This window comes from Trichechus manatus, unplaced genomic scaffold (assembly GCF_000243295.1).
Source record: "Trichechus manatus latirostris isolate Lorelei unplaced genomic scaffold, TriManLat1.0 scaffold00100, whole genome shotgun sequence".
Taxonomy (NCBI): domain Eukaryota; kingdom Metazoa; phylum Chordata; class Mammalia; order Sirenia; family Trichechidae; genus Trichechus; species Trichechus manatus.
The window spans coordinates 1803203-1811688 of record NW_004444036.1 but is presented as its reverse complement, the minus strand read 5'-3'; the positions used below and the strand labels follow the sequence as shown (position 1 = coordinate 1811688).

At 41.1% G+C, this 8486-nt stretch overlaps 1 pseudogene; it reads right to left on the bottom strand.

Annotated features, from left to right (window-relative positions):
- Nucleotides 1–4645: 4645 nt before the first annotated feature.
- On the bottom strand, nt 4646–7096 carry LOC101359648 (protein Mdm4-like; annotated as a pseudogene).
- Between the last annotated feature and the right edge of the window lie 1390 nt (nt 7097–8486).

Sequence of the window (8486 nt, the reverse complement as noted above, 5' to 3'; positions counted from 1 at the left end):
AAAGAACCAACTTTTGGTTTTGTTGATTCTTTCTATTGTTTTTCTGTTCTCTATTTCATTTATTTCTGCTCTGATCTTTACTATTTCCTTTCTTCCATTGGTTGTGTGCTTTTTTTTTGCTGTTCTCTTTCTATTTGTTTGAGTTCTGTAGTTAATGTTTTGATTTTGTCCCTTCTTTTTTGATATGTGCATCTATTGCTTAGTTTTTCGGATCTTTGCTGTGGAGGGACGGCGTGGTGCTTCTGCCTAGGGCGCCATTTTGCCGGAAGTCAGTTCTGTAGATTTTGACTCATGAATATCTCAAATCTCATATCTGATCTCATCACTGCACCCCACTGCTTACTTCAAGCCCAAACTGCTTCTTGCCTGAGCCCTTGCAAAAGTCTCCTAACTCCTATCCTTGCCTCCAGCTACCCTCCACACAACCACTGGACTCTTTCTAAAATGCAAATGAGATCCTGTTGTGCCCCTGTTTAAAATCCATCAATAATGCTGAACAGTGTTCTCATCAAATCTTGGCCCCTGATTCCCTTTCTAGTTTCAAATCCTGCCTTACTCTCTCCATGAAGCCATTTCCCAAGGAAGAGGGAACTACTTGGGGTGTTCCAAATTCATTAGCATGTTTCCTGCCTCTGTATCTTTGCACATGCTATGGTTTCTTTCCAGTGCTCCCCTTTTCACCCTGCTAATTATCCTGAAAATCTCATGTGCTGTCCTTCAGAAAGCTTTCTCTGCTCTCTGTCCCTCTAGAAGCCATGTAGAATCATCTCAGAAGACAGGCCTGCTGATCTCCTTCTGAAAGATCACAGCCTTGAAAACCCTATGGAGAAGTTCTACCCTGACACACATGGGATTGCCATGAGTTGGAATAGACTAGACAGCAACTAACAACAACAGCAACAATTCTATGTTCACAAAGCTCCCTGTACACACGTTTTCTACCAGAGCATTTACATGGAACAGACTATTGTAGGGCTGACTATTATCCATATTTTCCTTTCCTCCTGGGCACACAGCTAGACTACATTTCCAAGCCTCCTTTGCAGTTAGATGTGGCCATGTGACTGAGTTGTGGCCAATAGAATGTGCAGATGTGCCATGTGCCACTTCCAGGCATGTCCCATAAGAAACCTCTCACAAGTGATCCTCACTCTCCCCTCAGCTGAATAGAGAGGACTGAGGACTTAGGGGAGGGTGGAACCATAAGGTGGGTGCAGTCACTGTGCACTTCTGCAACCTGGGCCCTCATGGGGTCAAAACTGGGAGATAAAAGAGGGGAAAAAAAGCCAGGATATTCATCACTGTCACTGTACTGCCTTCTTCAAGTTTGACTTCCCTCTCCAACCTGCCTGCTGTAATTTCCTTTTCAGAGCTCTCTGGGAGTTGCATTTTGTATTCTTTCTAGAGTTTTTAGTTTTAATCAGTGGGGGAGATAAGCTGTAGAGGGCTTGCTCCATCTTGACCAGCACCCATTCCATCATCTTGTTTTTGTATCCAAATTCCCGTCTTAACACATGTTGTTGTGCGCGTGGATTCAATTCCATCTCATAGCAACCCTATAGGACCTTAGTAATGGTTTGCACAACCTAAATGTCCATCAACAGATGAACGGATAAACAAAATGTGGTACATACATATGTTGGTGTTGTCAGGTGGTGTTGAGTTTCCTTTCGACACATAGCAACCCCATGTGACAGAGTAGAATGGCCTCATAGGGTTTTCTAGGCTGTCATCTTTATGGGAGCAGATCACCAGGTCTTTCTCCCGTGGAGCCATTAGGTGGGTTTGAACCGCCAACCTTTTGGTTAGCAGCCGAGCACTTAACTGTTGCACCACCAGGGCACCTTGTACATACATAATAACCCATTGCCATTGAGTTGATTCCGACTCATAGCCACCCTATAGGAGAGTATAGAACTGTCTCATAGTGTTTCCAAGGCTGTAACCTTTACAGAAGCAGACTGCCATGTCTTTCTCCTGTGTACACACACATAATGGAATATTATTCAGCGATAAAAAGAAGTGAAGTCCTGATACATGCTACAACATGGATGAACTTCGAAAACATCATGCTGAGCAAATAAGTCAGACACAAAATGTCAAATATTGTATACTCTCTCTGATATGAAATTTCTAGAATAGGCAAATGTATAGGTACCAAAGCTTATTAGTGGTTACCAGGGGCTGAGGGGAGGGAGTAAGGGGAGTCATTGACTAGAGGGCACTGAGTTTCTGTTACTGTGATGGAAATATTTGGAAACGGATAGTGCTGATGGTTGTACAACATGATGAACGTAATTAATGTCATTGAAATGTACACATACAGAAATGGCAAATGTTTTATTATATGTATTTTCACCACAATAAAAAAATAATGGTTTGCTAGGTGGGCTAATTAATTATTATCCAGACTCATAAAAGCAACTATGGCATATTCTTACCAGAACCGCATTTTTTGTTCCCAGCTTTACAATTTATAGACGTGTGTAAGTTTTTGAAAGAGTTCCCAGGAGAACTGTAGATGTGATAAAAGATAGAAAGTAGGTTCTCCAAAGAGAGGTTACACTATGCAGGATCACTTAGCTTTTCTGGTGGGGAAAGACTGAATGGTGACAGTTTTACATACCGATCTTCAAATTCATGACAGATGGAAATTTGTGGAGCTCTTCTCTGTAAACTGAACGTGTGTTTTTTTCTTGTACCTTATGTATGTATATTAAGCACAGGTAAGAAACTCATATGTATGTGTTGAGATTTTAATTTGAAAATTCTTGACCCTCCTAGACAAAAATATTTACAACTCATTATTATTATTTATAAACAAATATACCACTCTGTTAAGGCATATTTGTTAAGACCTCCTACATGTAATGTTCTGTGAGGGTTACAAAGAAGTTTAAGAATTAGCTCCTGTTTAAATGATGAGAACTTTATATTTTACAGAGCACTTTCACGCTTCTTACCGAACATTTTCCTCCCAACAACCCAATGAGGTAGGTTGAAGTCTCATTTGACAGGTGGAGCTACAGAGACTCAGAAAGTTTGAGTCATCTGTCCCTGATCACAAAATAAGTGGCAGAATTGAGTGTCCTACCCGGGTCTTCCGGTTCCAATTTCTGTTTCCTTATCATTATGTCACAGTCTAACTGGAGAATAAAACATTCCATCCATGAACAGCTTAAACCATGATTCAAAGCAGTCTATGACAAATGCCAACTGAACAGCCAAATATAGCAGGAAGCATACTTGTCTAACTCCCTTCCCTAACGCTTGTCAGGAAAGGCAGCATTCTAGAAAGGAAGAGTGCCATTGGCCTGGTTGGCTCCCTCTGAGCACCAAACTCATGGTTGCAAATGTTCTTACCAACCTTGATGGGATGATTTTATTTAGGTCTTTTTGTAAAGACCACAAAAAATAAATGAGAGAATACCTGGGCCCAAACTGTGGAGTGAGAACTAGACATCATTTAGTAAAATTCTGTAAACTACAAATAATACACAATGTGGTTCCAATATTCACTTTCGATCATTCCTCATCAAGGAACTGTTGAAAACTTTAGCTGGGCTTTTTTTTTTTCCTTTGTAAATACTTAAATATATTTTAAAAATATAGATGTCAAATTAAAGATGTGTAAAAGGAAAATTAATCTAGGAAGAGTCAGTAAGTGGTTGGGGGGTTACTTAGAAAGGGGCACGAGGGAATAATTGAGGGTAATGGATATATTCTATAGTTTGATTTGGGCAGTAGTTACTCAGATGTCTACAACTCATAGGATGGGAACTTTTGAGACATGAATAATCCATTGTATGTTAATTAAACCTAAGTGTACAGTTTTTCAAAATTCTTTTAGGGGTATGTTAGTAAAAAAAGTTTGATAACCCTTGTTGTAGGCATACATGGAAAAAATCTCTTGTTTTTCAAGATTCTTACTTTTTCTTCTGGTTTCTCATAAGAATGCAGCCTGACTGTAAGGTAAAGTGATCCCCAACACTGTATAATTTGACTAATCTTGTTATATATGTTTTTGTGGTTGTCAGCTTTACTATTTTTCTAATAGCTACCTTGGATTTTTATGCTTAAGAGCGTTCTCTGACAAAATAGAAGTGAAGGGTGGGGAATAACATCAACTAGGGAAAAGGTTAATCTTCATATAATTTGTAAATGAATGAATGTGTTTTTCTGTTCATCTTGGTAATTGCACTCTCTCAGATCCTCAACTTGGGAGGGAGAATGAAGTGATCAAAGTAAATTTTCATGTAAATGGAGTTCCCAGATTGATAGTTTAGTTCTAAAGAATTTGCTCTCAAATTCTATTTGGGTTTAGAAGGAAAAAATGTACTGGAACACAGACATTTACATAAATAAATGAATGGATGCAACAGGTCACACTGAGTGGAGATGCTCAATACTGACGTTTTGATCCCTGACTTAGCTCTGGTTATTATTTCTCTGCAACTCATTGATTCAGCTAAAAAAAAAAACCCGTTGCTGTTGAGTCAATTCTGATTCATAGTGACCCTATAGGACAGAGTAGAACTGCTCCATATAGGGTTTCCAAGGAGCAGCTGGTGGATTCAAACTGCTGACCTTTTGGTTAGCAGCCAAACTCTTAACCACTATGCCACCAGAGTTTCTGTCAATTTAGCTATGCTATAAAAACCTTAATAACCAGCAGAATCTCTTTCTTGCAAATAGGGCTGAAGCTCCAGCCTTTTTAAATCTTCTGGCCCAGTGAAAACAAGTGACAAGGTGGCCTGTCCGTCAGTGAATAATATTCCCATCTTGTGGTCTTTTCTCACATAAGCTACATGGCTTCTAGAGAGTTTGTCAGTCCTCCATGTTTTTGGTATCTGGTCTCTGTTCAGAAAGGCTAGCTCATTGTTCTTCTGTGATTGAGATGGTCTCTTGGCTTTCACAACTGTGAGCCAAATCCAGGAATTCTACTGAGCTGTAGGGATCAAGAAGTTTGGGATTTTTTCCCTTTATGTATATAGGTCTTTGGGTGTAACAACTGGAGCTGAAATGGTTCTTCATCAATCAGGGACATCAATTCCTTTCTTTTCCTTTTTTTCAGGTATGACAGTGATATCAGACAGGAGAGAGAGTGGGATAACTTGGAACAACCTGAGTACCAAGCCAGAAGCAATACCTTCTGTTCGGAGAGTTAAATTGCTTGTACTCAGTAACACTACCACTCTTCATTTAAGGATGTAGAGTCCTCAAGGTCATCATTTTTTCCACTTCAATCACCTTTTGGTCACTCATTCTCCTTACTTTTTCACTTGCTTATTCAGTATCTGCAGCTTCACCTTTTGTTCCAACACCTAATTGCTCTGATACTGATGCATTCGAAACCCACAAGTCATCTGTAGGGCCCAAATCAGTTTGTTGTTGGTTGTCACTGAGCCGGCTCCAACTCATGGCGACCTTAGGTACAACAGAATGAAATGTTACCTGGTCCTGTGCCATCTTCATGACTGTTGGTACTTCTGAGTCCATTGTTGTGGCTACTATATCAAAACAATGGCAGTTCCTATATCCTTCTCTAGGATTTCTGCATTTATGCTGTGAGGTAGGCAGCATGGAAACAATGGCTTCTTTCGTTCTTTTCCTGGAGTTGGAACTTCACTCTTCACTTTGCTTCAGTTGGTCTTGGCTTGGAATATCCAGGCTGTGACCCTTAGTGGCAATGACAAGATTCTTTCTTAGCATATTAGAGAGAGGCTTTCTTCGATCTTTCAAGGAGAAGCTCTGATGTGCAAGTAGTTCTCCCAAAATATTTCCACCACGGTATGTTGTCCTTGTGTGCCGTTGAGTCAATTCCAACTCATAGCGACCCCATGTAACAGAGTAGAACTGCCCCATAGGTTTTCCTAGGCTGTAATCTTTATGGGAGCAGATTGCCAGGTCTTTCTCCCGTAGAGCTGCTGGGTGGGTTTGAACCACTGATCTTTCAGTTAGCAGCCAAGTACTTAACCATTGAGCCACTAGGGCTCCTTTCACCACAGTGTCCAAACCAAAAAAAAAACAACAACAAAAAAAACCCAAACCTGTTGCTGTCAAGTCGATTCTGACTCATAGTGATCCTGTAGGACAGAGTACAACTGCCCCATAGGGTTTCCAAGGAGTGGCTGGCGGATTCAAACTGCCCAGCACTTAACCACTGTGCCACAAAGGATTCACCACAGTATGTTGTTGTTGTTGTTAGGTGTTGTCCAGTCAGTTCTGACTCAGCCACCCTATGTACAACAGAACAAAACACTGCCCGGTCCTGTGCCATCCTCATGATCGTTGTTATGCTTGAACCCGTTGTTGCAGCCACTGTGTCAAGCCATCTCTTTGAGGGTTTTCCTCTTTTTCGCTGACCCTTACTTTACTAAGTATGATGTCTTTCTTCAAGGACTGATCCCTCCTGATAACATGTCCAAAGTACGTGAGAAGTAATCTCGCCATCCTCGCTTCTAAGGAGCATTCTGGCTGTACTTCTTCCAAGACAGACTTGTTCATTCTCTTGGCAGCCCATGGTATATTCAATATCCTTTGCCAGCACCATAATTCAAAAGTGTCCATTCCTCTTCAGTCTTCCTTATTCATTGCCCAGCTTTTGCATGCATATGAGGTGATTGAAAACACCATGACTTGGGTCAGGCACACCTTAATCCTTAAAGGGACATCTTTGCTTTTTAACACTTTAAAGAGATCTTTTTCGGCAGATTTGTCCAACGCGATGCAATGTTTGATTTCTTGACTGCTTCTTTCATGGGTTGTTGATTGTGGATCCAAGTAAAATGAAATCCTCGACAACTTCAATCTTTTCTCCGTTTATCATGATGTTGCTTATATACCCACAGTATACCATAGGCTAATCCTGCTGATCATAAAGCGGCTTCCCTGTTAACACTCGCCTAGATAATGCACAACCTCCTTAACAGTGCACGTTTCACCTTTGCACCTGCTGTCTGCAAAATCTTCAAAAGTGGCACTTGTGGTCATAGGGGTTATAAACATAAAAATCAATCTGATTGATTTGTTCTGGGGAGAATCTGCAAGCACTATCCGATGTTGAACACTAGGCAGAGGTGGAAAATGATCTCATCTTGGTGCTGAAAAATTTGCAGTCTGTTGATCAAGCCTCACAGCCTCTCCCTGGGTTGCTCCCTAGCCAGGTCTGGAGGGTGTCAGTCATGGGTCCTAAGGCCTCACAGCATTTTGAAGCAATGAGTAGCTGAGCACTTTTAGGAGACACTTTCTGACCCCATCCAATCTCTGTGCTCTTCTTTATTACCCACGCTCTGCATTATTTGCAAATTCTTCTCTAAGTTCCACCCGAGTAAGAAGGGCCATAGTGTTGCGGTTGAGAATAGTGATTCTGAAGGGAGATTCTTTGGGTTTGAATCCTGGTATTGCCACTTGTTAGCTGTGTGACCTTGAGCAACTTACCCAACTGTTGTATGCTTCAGTTTTCCTGACCTGTAAATTTCCCTGACCTGTAAATTCTCCAAGAGCCAAGGGGAGGCAGTACCTTGATATACCTGTAACACATTCCCAGCCAGGTGTCATGTAATTGTACATATAAAAAATGTTGAACTGGCAAATGTTGTATTATATGTATTTTTCACACCTACACAATCCATGTGCCCAGGCCAATGCAGCTCAATTAAATAAAAATCTCTGGAGGTGGGGCCCTGGGGAGTCAGTATTAATTTTTAGCACCTTCCCCCTGGGTGATTTTAATGTACAGCCAGTGTTGAGAACCACTGGGCTATGGATAAAACCACAAGGATGCCAAGAAAGATGGAGGCCATGTGGGTTCTAATCCTGCTTTGTGCCACTTCCTAGCGGTGTGATGCTGGGCAAGTTACTAAATCTTTCTTTGTCTCCATTTCTTTAAAATGGGGTTGATAATAATAGCAACTATCTCATAGGGTGTTTAGAAGGATTAAATGAGTAAGTGTAAAGTGCTTATTACAGTGATCAGCACATAGTAAGTGCTATGTAAGCGTTTGTTCATTTAAATACATATAAATACGTATTTTATTCTTTCTGATGGGGGATCATGGATGATTTCTCACCCTCGTCTACCCCACTCCATCCTCAGTGCCAGGTTCTGGGGCAGGAACCACACTGCTGATTCGGTGCTTAATAAATGTTTGAGGAATGCATGACTGAATGGCTACAATGCCCCCTTGTGTATTCAGTAGGAAAAAATAACAAAACATACAGTTGGTTCTCCATATCAGTATGGGTAGCATGACCAACTGTCTACAGTGGTGCTAAAACCAGGAAAGCCCTGGGCAAACCGGGACAAATTGGTCACTCTAAGTATGGGCATCACCCAAAGGTCCATTTCATCAAAATACTGTCTTCATTAAGTGTAAAGAGAGGTTCGGGAGGCCAATTCATTCATGAGCACATAGCAAAGGCAATGAACGTGGCAATTCACTTCCTGGCCATGGTGTATGTGTACACACGTGTATGCATGAGTG